This window comes from Salvelinus fontinalis, chromosome 7 (genome assembly GCF_029448725.1).
Source record: "Salvelinus fontinalis isolate EN_2023a chromosome 7, ASM2944872v1, whole genome shotgun sequence".
Lineage (NCBI taxonomy): Eukaryota > Metazoa > Chordata > Actinopteri > Salmoniformes > Salmonidae > Salvelinus > Salvelinus fontinalis.
The window spans coordinates 42,321,575-42,339,675 of record NC_074671.1 but is presented as its reverse complement, the minus strand read 5'-3'; the positions used below and the strand labels follow the sequence as shown (position 1 = coordinate 42,339,675).

Sequence of the window (18,101 nt, the reverse complement as noted above, 5' to 3'; positions counted from 1 at the left end):
TCTTAGCGAAGCTCCTCTGTGCTCCTCGTCCTCACCAGGGTCGTGACCTGACTACATTTCGGTGTCATAACGACTTCAGTGGGCAAATGCTTACACCTCGATGGCCACTGGCACACTGGAGAAGTGTGCTTTTCATGGATGAATCCTGGTTTCAACTGTACTGTGCAGATGGCAGACTGCGTGTGGGTGAACAGTTTGCTGATGTCAACATTGTGAACCGAGTCCTCCATGGTGGGGTTATGGTATGGGCAGGCATAAGCTAAGGACAGCAAACACAATTGCATTTTATCGATGGCAATTTGAATGCACAGAGATACCGTGACGAGATCCTGAGGCCCATTGTCGTGCCGTTCATCCGCCGCCATCACCTCATGTTTCAGCATGATAATGCACGGACCTATGTTTCGGATGGGAAGCATGCGGACTCCTTTAGCCTGTGTCCTCAAAGTCAGCTACAGGCAGATGGACTATGCTTGCTCCTCATGTGGTCCAATCAGTGTTGCTATTAGTGTCATGTGACAGGATGTTAGAAATTTGACTGTAACCTGAACTCAGTTTTCGTTGCAAAACGTTTTGGTCTAACGAGTATGATCCAGGTCTGAAGTACAGAATGGCTGCATTCCAAAACTGAAGAGGTCTCTCCTATGGCCCATCTTTTACCTAAATGATTCTTCAAGGCACGGAAGCTCAAGAAGCAATAAATCCTTGACCCATGGCCAAGTCAGAGTAAGCATTATGGCTGCTTTCCCACCATAGCATAGGCCTAATAACCTGAAGGTTGCACTCTTCCATATTGCTTTCACCAACCCAGTCCGGGAAAACGAGATTACATTGTTTTATTTTTAGCCTAGTCAGTGTATTCTATTGGTTTCCATTGGCAGTTTTGATGCCAACGGGTGTGGATGTAGCTTTTGATGGCCTTTTAAATTATATATTTTCGAGGCAGTGCACAGTCTAAGAAGACCCAATGGACCAAATCAGTGGTTTAGTTGAAGTGTTCGAGCCCAGCCTCTGCTGGGTTCTTCGATCTGGTTGTGTCCCAAGTGAGCTCTATGGGTACCGGGGGAAAAGCAGTGGGCGTAAGGTGCCATTTGGGACGCAGACTGTCCTCTTTCCCTCCAGTGAGAAGTTCTGTTCTGAGTGACTTCCCATGACCCACTTGATGTTTTTGTCATTGCCATGGAAACGGGCTGTCTCCCATCAGCCAGGTGGGATAGACATCATTATCCTTCCCATCCTGTGTGCTCGCTGCTCTCCCCTCCGAGTTCAGCTGGTTCTCATGGAACACTGACAGCAGCACTGATGTGTGTTTATGTATGGGGTGGTAGAGAGAAGCCAAGATTGACGTTAGGAGACGAGGAGAAACTCAACACCCTGTGCGGTTCTGACTGTTTGTTGTGTTGATATGGAGTGGTAGAGAGGAGCCAGGATTTGCCTGAGATTTGCGTTTATCTGTGTGTGCGAACTCTGTGAACTCTAGTATCAGGTCATTAGCGGTGCAGATTTAGCTAGCTCATCCATTCACCCCACTGTGAAAGTCCTCCGCTATTTGTCCTGCCCGTAGTTTTTTGTTTTCTTGGTTTCCCCTGAGTGGTCTCTTGGTCACATTCCTTTTAAATCCTCAGGGAACTGTTTTTGTACTGTGAATACATGCATTTTTGTAGATGTGTGTTTGTGATTCAAGGAAAAATTTGTTTGGAATTGTCTTTCTTTGGGACACACTGGTCTATTCTATTGGGGTTGTTTGTGTGTGTGGCTATGCTCAGTATGTAATTGTCTTGAAAGAGCTGGATGGCTTTAAACAGTGCCTGCACTTTTGGCACTTGGATGATTCTCTCTTACCATAGAACCTAGACATTAGCTATATGGGCGGTATTCAGTAAAGGTACAATTAAGCAAAACGTTTTGCAAAGGAAATTGACAAGTTCAGGTAGTACCCTTTTCCATTTAAATAAACTTTTCACCAGATTCACAGGGAGCACATTACAAAGGTTGACGAAGCAAGATTCCAAGCAGCAGCTCCATACTTCTTGCCAGACAGAGAACTGATACTGGTTGTAAGGGTGGAATTGGCGAGGGGTGTGGGGGGTCTGTAGGTGGCTATTGATAATTTTATTGGATTCCTCATGTCTTACTCATTGTTGGGAAGAATTACATGCTGACCAGACCGGACACGTCACGTGCGCAAGCATTGCAAAATACATTTAGAAATCCATGTTATTCAATTATTGCACCCACACTGCTCACGCGCACCAACGAGCGTCTGCGATGCCAAGGGATGAAATAGAAGTCAGTTATATATCTGACGCAGATCGCGCTGAAAGTCCTGCCTCTCCCATCTCCTCATTGGTTTATAGAAGCAGTTACCCACGTGCCATCTCCTCATTGGTTATATCCACGTGGGTGACTGAAAGACGAACGAGGTCAGTGGCAGTAATGCACCTAATTTATGAAAGTTGCCAATCGCATTATAAAGTCAAGAGAAGAAAAAGCCTGTAAGGATGAAAGATGACTAGAAACGATTCGGTTGGCCGTTTTATGTGTGGATTAATTGTCAGAGTAGAGGACCTTGTGCATTTCAGGTAAAATAACAACTCAAGGTTTATATCCCAGGACAAATTAGCTAGCAACAGCAAGCTAGCTAAATAGGACAAATTAGCTAGCAAGTGCAAGCTAACTAGCTAAATTGCCATACATGTTTAATGCTTTTTGACCTGTCCTCAAATTAATGTCATTGATTCAGAGTTTGTTTTGATATTTTAACCTGCGTGTCTTGATCGCGTTAGGTGTGGGGGGACAAAATACATTTATAGCGCACGATGGCGCACGTGCACAGCCGGTTTGGGTTCCGTGTTATGGTCCAAATCAGATGTTATGTACTGTATTTATTTTAGATTATATGAATCCTATACATTTTAAAATGGCCAATTTGGGTGCAATCAGTCAGCTTTAACTTCTCAGATCAAATTATATTTCAACAAAATAAGGTTTCAGCAATGATGGTCTCATCTGTTTCTAACTACAGAAACGATTTCAGAATCATTTTAGATGGTGGGTGACAAAATCCTCTTGTCCTTTTTGAGGTGGAATGACTCTGGTCTGTTTTAAGTTTTAGGTTAGTCCACTGAGTCTCTTAAAGCATTCTCTATATTATGAGCTGAGACTGGGCTCAGTATAGAATAGAAAACCTCCATTATCCGTTAAAGATTTACAACTTGCCTTCATTTTCTTGGCTTTCCAGGCCCAGGCAAAAATGACCTATTTAAAACATGCAAGATGCATTACACACATTAATCTCTTCACATCCGTTGTAGAATTCACTTTACAGATGTGGCGAATGCCCATACGGATGGGAGTGATTTTTATTTCGTAAGGATCCCCGTTAGCTGACGCCAATGGCTACAGCTAGTCCTACTGGGGTCCGACACGCAACGAAAACGACATTACAGACGGAAGACTTTACAATTGACATGCATTTAAAAACATGAACATGTATTGTGTGTGTTTGCATCTGTCAGTTACACATGTCAGTACATACACACACAAAGTAGATCACTTGGGGGAGAGGCCTTGTGCCGTGAGGTGTTGCTTTATTTGTCTTTTGAAACCAGGTTTGCTGTTCACTTGCGCTGTACGAGATGGGAGTTCCATGGCTCTCTTAAAAATCACATTGTATTGGTCACATACACATGGTTAGCAGATGTTATTGGAATTTGTAGCGAAATGCTTGTGCTCCAAGTTCCAACAGTGCAGCAATATTTAACAAGTAATCTAACAATTCCACAACTACCAAATACACACAATCTAAGTGAAGGAATGGAATAAGAATATATACATATAAATATATGGATGAGCAATAACCGAGCGGCATAGGCAAGATGCAATAGATGTATAAAATACAGTATATACATATGAGATGAGTAATGCAAGCTATGTAAACATTATTGAAGTGACTAGTGATCCATTAAAGTGGCGAACGATTTCAAGTCTATGTAGGCAGCAGCCTCTATGTGTTAGTGATGGCTGTTTAACAGTCTGATGGCCTTGAGATAGAAGCTGTTTTTTAATCTCTCGGTCCCCAGCTTTGATACACCTGTACTGACCTCGCCTTCTGGATGATAGCGGGGTGAACAGGCAGTGGCTCGGGTGGTTGTTGTCCTTGATGAATTGTTTGGCCTTCCTGTGACATCGGGTGCTGTAGGTGTCCTGGAGGACAGGTAGTTTGCCCTCGGTGATGCGTTGTGCATACCACACCACCCCCCCGGAGAGCCCTGCGGTTATGAGGGGTGCAGTTGCCGTACCAGGCGGTGATGCAGCCTGACAGGATGCTCTCAATTGTGTGTCTGTAAAAGTTTCTTAGACCTCCTGAGGTTGAAGAGGCGCTGTTGCGCCTTCTTCACCACACTGTCTGTGTGATGGACCATTTCAGTTTGTCTGTGATGTGTATGCCGAGGAACAAAACTTTCCACCTCCACCTGTCCCATAGATAAGGGGGTGCTCCCTCTGCTCTTTCCTGAAGTCCACAATCATCTCCTTTGTTTTGTTGACGTTGAGTGTGAGGTTGTTTTCCTGACACCACACTTGGAGTGCCCTCACCTCCTCCCTATAGGCTGTCTTGTCGTTGTTGGAATTCAACCCTACTACTGTTTTGTTGTCTGCAAACTTGATGGTTTGAATTGGAGGTGTGCATGGCCATGCAGTAATGGATGAACAGGGAGTCCAGGAGGGGGCTCAGCACGTACTCTTGTGGGGCCCCAGTGTTGAGGATCAGCAAAGTAAAGATGTTGTCTCCTACCTTCACCACCTGGGGGCGGCCTGTCAGGAAGTCTAGGACCCAATTGCACAGGGTGGGGTTGAGAGCCATGGCTTCAAGCTTAATGATGAGCTTGGCGGATACAATGGCGTTTGAATGCTGAGCTGTAGTCAATGAACAGCATTCTTAAATATGTATTCCTCTTGTCCAGGTGGGATAGGGCAATGTGATGGCGATTGCATCGTCTGTGGACCTATTGGGGCGGTACCCAAATTGAAGCGGGTCTAGGGTGACAGGTAAGGTGGAGGTGATATGATCCTTGACTAGTCTCTCAAATCACTTCATGATGACAGAATTGAGTGCTAGGGGGCGATAGTCATTTAGTTATCTATGCCTTCTTTGGTACAGGAACATTGGTGGCTATCTTAAAGCATGTGTGGACAACAGACTGGGATAGGGAGAGATATATATTCTATCTGTGAACGCCAGCCAGGTGGTCTGAGCATGCTCTGAGGACGCGGCTAGGGATGCCGTCTGGGCCGGCAGCCTCGCGAGGGTTAACGCGTTTAAATGTCTTACTCACGTCGGCCACGGAGAAGGAGAGCCCACATTCCTTGGTAGCGTGCCGCGTCGGTGGCACTGTATTATCCTTAAAGCGTGCGAAGAAGGTGTTTTTAGTTTGTCTGGAAGCAAGACGTAGGTGTCTGTGACGTGATTGCTTTATTTTTGCAGTCCGTGATTGTCTAGACCCTGCCACGTACGTCTCTTGTCTGAGCTGTTTAATTGCGACTCCACTTTGTCACTATATACTGACATTTCGCTTGTTTGATTGCCTTGCGGAGGGAATAACTACACAGTTTGTATTCGGCCATAATCCCAGTCAACTTTCTATGGTTAAATGCGGTGGTTCGCTCTTTCGGGTTTTGCGCGAATACTGCCATCTATCCACGGTTTCTGGTTAGGGTAGGTTTTATATAGGCTCTGTATAATACTGTACGTTTCCTTGAATTTGTTCTGGACCTGTGAGACGAGTTGGAAGGCAAAACAGCAGCTTTATCTCAATATTCCACGCCTTCAGCCTTAGTGTGCACTTGCACACTCCCCATCATTGATCTAAATGCATTGCATTGGTGTAAGCATTGGCTGGAGGGAGTTTCCACCATTTTTAAATCCATGATAAGTGTGCAAGTGTATGGTTTAGGAGAAGGGTGGAGAATCGGGATGCAGATAGCATCTCCCTGTCACATTGCCCATTTTACAGCGAGCCAAGTACGGAGGGTCGACGCACATCATTGAGCCAATAACCTCACTAGGGCCTAACCTTTCTTCAACCTTCAGCTACCAAGCTGCCACCTCAGTAGTTAGAAGACTGATGGCAGTGGTTGGGAACTGGGTCATTTCCAGTAGGGCAAACCGTCACTTAAAATAAATAATAAAAGAAAAACGTTTTGAAAAGGAAATTGAGCGTTTCCTATTGTACATGTCCAAGTGGTCCCTCCCTCCCTGTTTCAATCTGTTTTCTTCAGTTTGGTGCCTAGTGATAATGAAAATGACCCAAGTGATCGGATAGAGAGTAGAGAGAAAGAAATTTAATAAAAGCGAGATGTCTGAGCAAGACTCTTAGTGTAAGTGATGTCATCCGGAAATGCGTGCTTGTAAAACTCTGAGGTCATTCTCATCATTTTTCCTCAAGTCATTTGACCAGTTTCACACAGTCAACATCTGGAACACTTGGCTGTGTAGCAGTTTCACTTTGTAATGCTTTGCAGCTTAATACCGGTGTTCATTAGGGAACACAGAACAAATAGCTTTTCAACAGAAAATGAGGGTTTCTTATTGAACAAGTTCAGGAAGTCCCTCCCTGTTTGGCTGTTTTTTTATTTTTATTTTATACATTTAGTGCCTAATGAGTGTGACCCTGGTATACTACTGTAGTCCAAACTTCAGAGGGAGTTATATTGGTCAACGTCTGAATGTTAAATGTTATGCAACAGCGTGCTGTTCCCTTGCAAAGGGATGTCACAGGGCTTTGAATAAAGGTGGTCCAGGCCAATAATGTCATTGGAAAAGGTTGCAACTGCTTTGGCTAGCCTACTGTAGATATTTCACTTCACCTTACGCCCCTCTCTCCAGAAAATAGATGGGGACTCGTATCAAACCAACACTTGTAGCTTTAGTCAATCACACTGGAGGCACATATGAGTGTTTTACCACTCACGCACAGTCATCGTGTTTGTGCATGCACTTTTTTGTTTGTGTGTGTGTGAACACCAGCTCATGTTAAGTGTGTGTGAGTGGCTCACTCTCACTCACGCTCTCATTGACTAATACCCTGCCTTACCGAGTCCAACTCCCTGACTCACTCGCTGGGCTGACTGGGCTAATCTCTTGGCTGGGGCCTGGTTTGTTGTGTAGTGATCCTGATTACACACTGTCGTGCCAAATGTAGTACGGCCTGGTTCCAGATTAGCTGCCGAGCTTGGCATCCCTATTGGTGATATGGGGCATCAGAGGGCTACTCACAGGTCCAGGGTGAGCCAACATGAACCTGTTGCAACAAAAGTGAAGTTTACAGAGAGGGAGAGAGTCAAGACTCATATTCATTAATCTTCTGAGTAGGAGTGCTGATCTTGGATCAGTTTTGCCTTTTCTGTCATAATGAATAATGGACAGGGAGGGCCTGATCCTAGCGCTCCTAGTCTGGGGGGTCTTTCACACCAAGTTGGTTTGGTGCAGATTTTCTGAACTCTGGTGTGTTTAGCCCCTTAGTTCAGTGTGAAAACACTATCCGTATTCAGGAGTGAACTAAATAACTCACGTGGTTTGATCAAAAATGGTGGTCTCAAAACTGACCTAGGATCAGCGTAACTTCACCCTAATCCAGTGATGGCCATGCATTTCTCTGGTTATGATGACTCGTGCTCTATGATCACTTGTGATTTGCTCTTCTGAAAGACTTAACCTACTCGTCCTCTTAAGCCTCGTTCACAAAACCCTTTACGTTTACACAACACGTGAAGTGTTATATCCAGCAACTTCGCACAGCCGTTGAAGGGGAGTGGGACAACATTCCACAGGCCACAATCAACAGCCTGATCCACTCTATGTGAAGGAAATGTCGCGCTGCATGAGGAGAATGGAGGTCACACCAGGTGCTGACTTACCTTAAAAAAAAAAAGGTTCTGTGACCAACTGATGCATATCTGTATTCCCAGTCATATGAAATCCATAGATTAGGGCCTAATTTATTTATTTAAATGGACTGATTTCCTTATATGAATTGTAACCAGGGCTGTTGCACTTGACCATATTACCGCCACACCATATAGTCACGGTAATTAGGCTTCCCTAAGCTCTGATGCTGCTCATGTTCATTAGTAGCCTACCAAACTTGCTAACTGCCTGGTACTCAGCACTCTATTGCCCCTCTAATCACACTGACATCAATGCAAATGTTTTCGAAAATCTAAGCATGAGAGAGCATGAGAGCTCATGTTGCGCAACATTTCTATAGGCTATGCAATTGTGTGAGAAAACAGAGTGATGGCCTCTACTGAATGGAGGAGGATCCCATCAGCTGTTTATAGGCTTACTATATTTATTTTTCAACTTCCCTAATATTAAGCACATTGCTTATATTTATAACAGGAGTATAGCATACCTGACGGGCATGAAAAAGAATCACGGGAAAAGAGTCCTCCGTCCCCTATTTAAGTGCATAGGTGATATGCATTTTCCCCGCTGCCCCTGTTTCGAGACAGGTACATGATAATGGTCCATTCTAAATTAAAACAAACTTCACACATTTGATTTAGTATATGCAAAGATGAGATTAAATGAAGAATAGTCTATTAGCCTATCACTTGTGAATAATGCCCAGCATAAGACAGACTTTTTCTAATCATAGTTGCACACCTCATGTAGTCTAGCCCATAAGCCTATATGTTTTGTATCAACTAAAGTGGCCAAAAAAACTAATAAAAATTAAGCACATTGATCCGCTTTACAAGGGGTTTAGAGCCTAACTGGCATACATAAGCAGCACGTGAGTTTCAAGTTTGGGGAAGATAATGTTCACCATAAAAATGCACCTTTTTTATAATAAAGGCATTACATGCTTAATTGTATTTGCGGTCACTTTTGATAATGGTGTTTTCCCGCTAATGTTACGCTTATAATGTGAACAAATAGCCTAATACTTTACATTTTTAATCTAAATGTTCTGATCTGTTGTCAGCCACATTACATAAAGTTTTTTTTTTAATGCGAGTGGTTGTATTAATTTGGGATCTATTGCATCCCACAACTGTCCCATGCTTTGTTTGGAATATTTATTTATTTCACAGAATACAATAGGTTGACTTTTGTACTATGAGGATAGTAGATTGACATAGGCTTTTGCTGTTCGTTAGGGATAATCATCTTGTTGGCTGACTAAATGTGGACTGTTCTTCCAATACCGTCAATATGCACCTCGGATATGCACCTAATATCGACAGGCGCAGTTGCGTCCCCGGTGTGTCGTTCCATCCAATCACGTGATGGAGAGCGCGCAGCACTCAGGGAGTAGGGTACAACAAAAGCATGCATGTTTTTTTAAGGTGCATTACGGCCACAAAGGAGATGCCGCCGGGAAATTCGAGGCATTATCAATTTCTTGTCAAATTGTGACAGAGACTGATGAAGTGTGTACAGGCCTGCGCATAAAACGAAGCAGAGCTCATGCCTTTTTATGCAACTTTTTTCAAATCATCATTAGTTGCATCTTGCAGCCTTAAAATATATTAAAATTAAAACATATATGAACATGATATGAAGAAAACAATTGTAGTTACATTAACTCTAAATTAAGCATATAAGAGTACCCATTTCTTTGTTAACCGCTCAACACAGAATAGCCGCATGTGCGCACTCCCTCAAATTGTTTGGAGAAAATATGTATATTTTATTCAGCTTAGTTCAATTGTATTCTTCATACTATACAATAATGCCACTGAATTCTAAGCTAATCTTGTCTGCTAAATGAACTAGTGTAGCCCACAGCCATTTAGCATAGCCACATCAGGACCTAACATAAGAACAACTCAGCGTATGCTATTCTGTTCTTCTGAAATAGTCTAAATTTTCCTCATATCATGTTTCTTTAGACTTGTCGGAAATTGATTTATTGTGAAGGTGTAGGCTTTATTAAATGGATTTATTTGACTTTTTTTAAAATGTTGATGTTCCAAATGTCTGCGTCAGTGTGGAAGCCAGGAGATGCTAAATGTGTTTGTTAATTAACGGTCAATTACCGTGAGACCGACAGTTACTTGCTTGACAGTCACCAACTGACTAAATTTCGTGATCACCCCAGCCTTAACTGTAACTCAGTAAATCTTTGAAATTGTTGCATGTTGCTTTATTAAATTATTGTTCAGCGTGTTTATCCTGTCTCGATTGAAGAGGCCATATTTTGCCATCTTCCAAAATACATGTAATCTCTGACAAGCGACGGGTTCTCCTCCATCTTGCGTTAAACAGTACAGTTGTCCGTTGACTAGCGGGGCAAGAGTCCGTGTAATGAAATGCGGCACAATGTAAACGGAGCATTAGTTAGAGAATGCATGAGGCAGTGTGACGGATGTCCTAACTACTACGAATGCAATGTGATCTGTGTGGGGGAGGTCACCGGTTTGGACGTGTCGCACGCACGTGCACACACACACAAATGTTTTTGCCTCCTACTGCTTTCGTTGTGGGTAATGTCCATTACTGTACACGCTCCCAATTTCTCTCTCACCTTCCTCTATGTAACTATACGAGTTTTTATTATCCTCTGACATCACCTCTGCATAGTGCCCTCTTTCCCGCTTCCTGCTCAGACAGGAAATGTGGGATTGGGCCAGAGCAGGAAGTATGGGTGGGAGAAGGAAGCACCTGTATCCCAGGGAGATTTGAATATACAGTACAGGAAGCAGCGTGTCCCCTAGATTTAGTTTTTTGGTGGAGTGCAGAAGCCTACATCAACACTTGTCTGAATGGAAATCAACAGAGACAAGATGTGCAGCCTTAGTGGCTGTAGGGGATAAATACCGGTTTTGTGAGATGTTTTTCAACCCTATCCCAAATAGAGGACTTGATTCTCTAACCTTGGCTTTGGGCCTTGAAACTCAACTCCTGCACTTAGAATACATCCAGTGTAAGAGATTGACAGTTAAGGTCCTGCTCTTTTGGATCCTGGGAGAAATGTCCACTCCCTACGCACACACCCTCCCTCTCTAGCACCTGGGATAATGATGTCACACTTGTTTACTTCCTGTGTGCTGAGAGAGAAGCGGCAGCGCATACAGCTGTTCAAACCTACACGTCACCTCCAATAGATTGGCACAGCGTTGACATGAAAAGCAAAATATCTGGGCAGATATCACGCAGAGAAGGCTCGATCACTCACTGTAGGTCAAGCCGAGTAATGGTATCAAAAACAGACGCAAACACAGTGTGTGTGTGAGAGGTGTTTTCATGTCTGTGTGTGTGTATCAGACACACACCATGAAAGAACACACCCCCTGTGTTTTGAGTGGGAGCCACATGCTTCGTGTGGACAGTCCGTCTGCACAGTTGTTCTACAAAGGGACAGCTGAGGCCAGCTGGGATAGCGAAGGCTAGAGTGTGTGTACTCCGAGGCAAACAAACACCCACCGTGTGGACTTGTTCACCACGCAACGAGTCAGCATTTTTCACACAAGCCTAATGGTCCATCTCTGTGATTCATTTGAATCATGTTGAACATAATGTTTAACATATGAGTCAGTATTAAAAACAAAAATGTATACAGTACCAGTCAAAAGTTTGGGCACCTACTAATTCAAGGGTTTTTCTTTATTTTACTATTTTCTACATTGTAGAATAATAGTGAAGTCATCAAAACTATATGAAATAAAACATATGGAATCGTGTAGTAAACAAATCAAAATATATTTTATATTGGAGGTTCTTCAAAGTAGCCACCCTTTGCCTTGACAGCTTTGCACACTCTTGGCATTCTCTCAACCAGCTTCACCTGGAATGATTTTCCAACAGTCTTGAAGGAGTTCCCACATGCTGAGCACTTGTTGGCTGCTTTTCCTTTACTCTGTGGTCCAACTCATCCCAAACCATCTTAGTTGGGTTGAGGTCGGATGATTGTGGAGGCCAGGTCAACTCATGCAGCACTCCATCACTCTCCTTCTTAGTCTAATAGCCCTTACACAGCCTGGAGGTGTGTTTTGCGTCATTGTCCTGTTTAAAAACAAATGGTATTCCCGCTAAGTGCAATCCAGATGGGATGGTGTATCTCTGCATAATTCTGTGGTAGCCATGCTGGTTAAGTGTGCCTTGAATTCAAAATAAATCACTGACGGTGTCACCAGCAAAGCACCCCCACACCACCTCCATGCTTCACGGTGGGAACTACACATGCGGAGATCATCCGTTCACCCACTCTGCGTCTCAAATACAGCGGTTTGAACAATTTGGACTAATCAGACCAAAGGACAGATTTCCACCGGTCTAATATCCATTGCTCATGTTTCTTAGGCCAAGCAAATCTCTTCTTCTTATTGGTGTCCTTTAGTAGTGGTTTCTTTGCAATTTGACCATGAAGTCCTGATTCACACAGTCTCCTCTGAACAGATGATGTTGATGTGTGATGATGATTCAACTGCTTTGTATTTCGTTAGTGTAAATTCAAACAAGCAACTAGCTAAAACATTAGTTATTCAGCAAATACAAGTTAATGGTTTAAATGCAGTTTCTGCTTGTATAACTTTGTTCTGTGGGGTTAACATGGAGTCAAGTGAATACTGTTTTTTTGTGTTTTAAATTTTTTATTCTCTCTATTCTATTTATTCAGTTATTCTCATGAACTTAATCTGGGGCTTCCTTTCCTGTAGCGGTCCTCATGAGAGCCACTTTCATCGTAGCGCTGGATGGTTTTCGCGACTGCACTTGAAGAAACTTTCAAAGTTCTTGAAATTTTCCAGATTGACTGACCTTCATGTCTTAAAGTAATGGACTGTCATTTTTTTCTCTTTGGTTATTTGCCATAATATGGACTTGGTCTTTACCAAATTGGGCAATCTTCTGTATACCACCCCTACCTTGTCACAACACAACTGATTGGCCCAAACGCATTGAGAAGGAAAGAAATTCCACAAATTAACTTTTAACAAGGCACACCCATTAATTGAAATGCCTTCTAGGTGACTATCTCATGAAGTTGGTTGAAAGAATGCCAAGAGTGTGCAAAGCTGTCATCAAGGCAAAGGTTGGCTACTTTGAAGAATCTCAATATAACATATTTTGATTTGTTCAACACTTTTGGTTACTATATGATTCCATATGTGTTATTTCATAGTTTTAATGTATTCACTATTATTCTACAATGTATAAGTAAAGAACAGATAGAGGAGGACCGTGGGGAAAGATACAGAGGTTGTGTCAAAGGTTTGAATTTGGCCTATCTCAACACTGTAGATGTGTGCTAGAGGTTGACCAGCCAGGCCATGAGTCAGCATTTTTATACGCGAGCCTAATCTTCCATCTATATGATTCATTTGAATAATGTTTAACATATGGGTCGGCATTCTTTCTGGACATGAGACATATATTCGTCTGAATCAGCATACGGGACAAGCCTGGTGATTTAGTGAATCATAATGTGTGTCAGGGTTTTGATTTAGCTTTGTCGTTTTTGGTATGTGACTCAATGTGAATATCTGCCTGTGGAAGTGCGTTTCTCCTCATTTTAAATGTGTGTGTGTGTGTTTGTCTCAAGCTACCCTGCCACAGTGCGTGTGTTTAGTTTCTTAGCTTTATGTAGTTGCTCAACCCAGTGTATCTTTCTAAGAGCGCTCCACACCCAGGCTTGCTCTGAAGCTAATCCCTGTGGCGGTAAGATTGATCTCTCTTGCTCTCTCTGTCTCTCGCTGTGTACACACACACAGAGAGACGCAGTCCATGTGATTTCTCTACAGCACTATGAGAACAAGCATCATCGATCCATAGGTCCCATTTTTTTACTCAGTAATGGCCCTTGCTGAGCTGAATTTCAGCCATCCTTTCTGTCTCCACTTTAAAACAAAAATAGATGGTGAATCAAATCTGCATGATATTTTTTCTTCTCTTCTCTCCAGGACATAAAAGCTTGGTCCTGACTGTTGCGTTGGCTTCATTAGACCTGAGTGGGACAAAGGGAGAGACACCAGCGGTAAGATACACTTTTAACGCCTTCCGTTAGCTTGCTGTTTAGTCAGTAACCAGCCACCGCTACATAGCTAGGTGGTCGTCGATGTGAGTTGATGACTTGGCAAGACGGCACACACCAATCGGCAACTACCAGGCTAGCCAATACGTTGGCTCCTCTTGCAATTCTTTCGATACTTTCTGTCCCCTGTAGTTATTGTATAATAATATGGACATTTTAGGAGATTGAACCCACGACCCTGGTGTTGCCAGTACCATGCTCTAGCTCGGTGAGCCATTGGAACCAGTCATGGACACTTTATCATGGCTGTACCAAGACTCTAATGACAGAATCTCCACAGTGATTGGCTCTTGCGCATCGAAATATAATTACTAGAATGGCCATTCCCATTCAAGTCAATGTTCTGTTATTCTATTCCAATGCTCTTGCTCCATGCGTGGTGATTTTTTTTTTAAATCTGTAAGTTGAAGAGCAGACCCAGGAAAGATAGAGGCCAGACAAGGGAGGGAGTTGGGAGAGAGGGGCTGCATTTCATTCCATGAACATGTTTCCTCCCTTCTGCCCTTCATTCACTCCCCTTCACAGATCTAATAGGACTGTATATTTGAAAGCAATAATGGTGGATACTGGGTGGAGTGGTTTTCTCATTTTATTTATTGAACCTTTATTTAATTAGGCAAGTCAGTTAAGAACAAATTCTTATTTACATTGACGTCCTAACCCGGCCAAACCCGGACGATGCTGGGCCAATTGTGCGCCGCCCTATGGGACTCCCAATCACAGCTGGATGTGATACAGCCTGGTTTCAAACCAGGGACTGTAGTGACACCTCTTGCACTGAGATTCAGAGCCTTAGACTGCTGCGCGACTCGGGAGCCATGAAGGGGAGTGAACAAGGGCAGAATGGAGGGAACATCTTCCTGGAATGAAACACAGCCAGGGAGGCCCAGACGATAAGCCTCCCTGAGCTTGCCTCGTAAATAAGGTCCAAATGAAAAAGGAGTTAAGGCGAGGATCTTGTCTTTGGGCCTGGGATAATTCCAGCCAGGCTAAAGTGGAACCATGTGAAGGGGTGGACTCGAATGATGTTTGGTTGTGTTCCAAATGTCACCCCATTCCCTACATAGTTCACTACTTTTGACCAGGACTAAAGTAGTGCACTATGTAGGGAATAGGGTGCTATTTGGGATGTAGTCTCTGTGTGGCTGCCTGAGGGGTGTAATGCACAAGTATTCTCCCCCGCACCAGCCTGTTCTGGGAAGGGGAGAAGTAGTGTTGAAGTGAATTGTCACGCATGCTTTGAGAGTTTGTGTCCTGCGCTGTCTTGTCCCCTCCACCACCACTGTGGAGAACTTGCTCTCTCGTGTTTCCTGCTGTCACACTGTCTGCCCACATAGCGGTGTGTGTGTCTCCCCCTCGAGAACCAGAATTGGGACCCAGAGGGGTGCATGTTTTTGTTCTAGCCCCGCACTAACACACCCAACTAATCATTGAGCCTTTGATAAGTCAAATCCGGTGTCTTAATGCTGGGTCGCCAAGAACGTAGTGATATCAGAGGAGGTAGGAAAGCAGTGTGGCTCAGCATTAGTGCTGCTGTCTACCAAGCACATTGTGTCCAGGAGCAACATGGAATCCTAACACGTTCTTCCTTCTACAACAATAACCTACATCTATATTCCTAACTGTCTAAATAAAGACAAATGCATCTGTAGGAGGGGGAAAAATAGTAGGTAGGAGAGATTGTGTGACAAATAGGGATGACGGGGCAGGCTAGTCATTTGCCATGTCAGTGTATTTAATGACCTATACTCATTCCTTGAGGATGAGATGCTTTCACTGTGAGAATCAGGGTCGACTCTCAGAGCGCCTCACACACACGCACAAGCAGCCATCTGAAGTGGACCTTTTACGGTAAACAAAACCTATGGTACCAGCCCCCCACTGCCCTGTCACTCAGTGTGTGTGTGTGCTCGAGTGCATGCGACTGCACTCATCTGCGCACAGCACACACTCAATCTACACAGCAGCTGTTTTGTTTAGAAAGAAGCACTCGTGATCGTGGAGTGTTTTGTCTAGGCCGGCTAATTAGTTGGAGTGTGTTTTGGTGTTTAAGTGGGATGGAGGCCTGTAATGTACACCAACCAACCCATACTTCAGCTTATTCGAAGGGGATGTAGGGTGAAGTTGCATCTAGATGCTGATCTTGGGTCAGTTTAGCATTTTCCCCCACTAATGGATAAGATTGGGGAGGGGAAGGTGATCCTAGATCTGTACCTACGGAAAACTCTTAACTGTGGGAGGTTTGGGGTGAAGTGTGTCACTATAGATGTATACTACGGCAGACCTGCCAACATGCACGCATCTTGCGCACCGACTACGTAATTATCTGTCCATGTACGAGATCCGAGTTAAAAGTACGCAGAAATTAATAGGGCCTGATTTTTTTTATTTGAACATTTTATTTTAACATTTTTTAAATAAAAAATAAATCCACTGAGTAAATCTAACATCCCGATTCTCTAGCTGTAACACACAGACATGTACGGAGTGGGGGATAGTGGTGTCAAGCCTACACTCTACCTGGAGAGACAAAACCAGCTTTCTGACGAGGAGCTGTCCATTGGCCAGGACACCCGCGCCTCCTTAGGAAGCCAAGGCAAGCTGGATCTGAAGACCTTCTCTGCAGATGTCAGAAATGTATTTTCTTCTACATGTTCCTGAAATTTCCATTTGGTCACTGACATTGCCAACAGGCAGACTGCCAAGTTCTCATCCCTCAACCTTTTCATGCCACACTTTCCCTGCATTATTACTGAGGGAACCTCTGTTGATCTGGTGGAAGATGAGTTTAGACTATTAGGCAACACCATTTGAGCAGAGTCTGGTCAACATGCGCACGGATCAGGCCTAGAGAGAAATTGGGAACAATGAAAATGGGGGGGGGCAGCCTGGTCTACTCACACCTTTCGGCTGTGATGCTGGGGATATTGGTCATATTCCATAGCAATGCGAATGAATATTCAGTCCTGTTTCCAAGAACAAAACCCAGTACAAAGCCTCCCTCAGTACAGACATGCTGAGTGCCCTCGTTACCAAAAAGGTTTCAATGATTGCCAGAGGAACTGTTTGCCACAGAAGTCTACGCTGATGCCCTGCTGCGTAAGGCTAAATCTGCTAACTACCAGGCAAATATGTCTAGGAAATGATTTCCTGAACATTTTGAAGGTCTCCAGAAGATTTGTTTTCACCCACTCTTTCCTATCATAGCTTTTTCCTTTTTATTATGGGTAACATGTGTATTTGATACGAAGGCTCTGCTTCAAACATTTGTTGTTCTTATCATATCAGAGTAAAAAAAAATCTTGTGGATAAGACATTTGTACATTTTGTGTCTAAACAATTAACTTGTTATTAGACCTTGTCAGTGACTTTTACCATATGTGTAAATGGAATGCTGTCGAAAGTATTCCAACCTTTTTTATAGGCTAGATTTGGTACAATTCTATAATTGCGATCAGACTTACAAACCGTGTGAGCAGGGGGCCGGGAAAGAACCCCAATTCGGCAAATACGACACGCGCGAGTTGAATCTCCAGTTTGCCGCGTGGGTCTGGTACTATAAAAAGTTGGACAGGGTTGGCAGGTCTGCTTCTGACTGGCAGGATGCTATTGTTGCTATGGTCTCCATGGAGATGATAAAAATGGTGCGTTGTGTGCTATCGGAGGGTGTGTTTGCGTGTGTACTGTTTGTGTGTGTCCTTTAAAAGCTACCCACCCCCTTTGGTGGTGAGGGAATCTGACTCTTGAAGATGGAGAGTAAGCCCTCTGGAGCTGAAAATGAACTACTGGGGAACAGTATTGTTGTTTGTGTGTATATGTGGGTACGTCCCAAATTCCATGTGAATGTTGTGGAGGGGTGTTGCACACCCTTCAGGGGCAGGCTGGCATTCCTGAATATTACGGAACGCCAGAGATGGACGGTGCGGAATGGCCGGAAAGCCGGAGGTGGCGTGGTGGACGTGAGGTGGCACTGCTGATGACAGACAGGCGAGTGGACAGAGTGACATACTACCGGCAGTTGCTGGAGTCAGGAGGCCTAACAAGAGAAGACTGTGCATTTTG

At 43.8% G+C, this 18,101-nt stretch overlaps 1 protein-coding gene across 5 annotated transcripts in view; it reads left to right on the top strand.

Moving 5' to 3' along the window:
- Positions 1-18,101, top strand: part of raph1b (Ras association (RalGDS/AF-6) and pleckstrin homology domains 1b) — a 68,000-nt gene that overhangs the window by 5,244 nt on the left and 44,655 nt on the right. For 4 of the 5 annotated variants that reach the window (XM_055929326.1, XM_055929325.1, XM_055929322.1 and 1 more), the window contains exon 2: positions 13,909-13,982. The exons of the other annotated variant lie outside the window; for it this stretch is intronic. The gene's annotated coding sequence lies outside the window, so the exon portion shown is untranslated. The remainder of the gene's footprint in view (positions 1-13,908; positions 13,983-18,101) is intronic. 5 annotated transcript variants of the gene reach the window in all.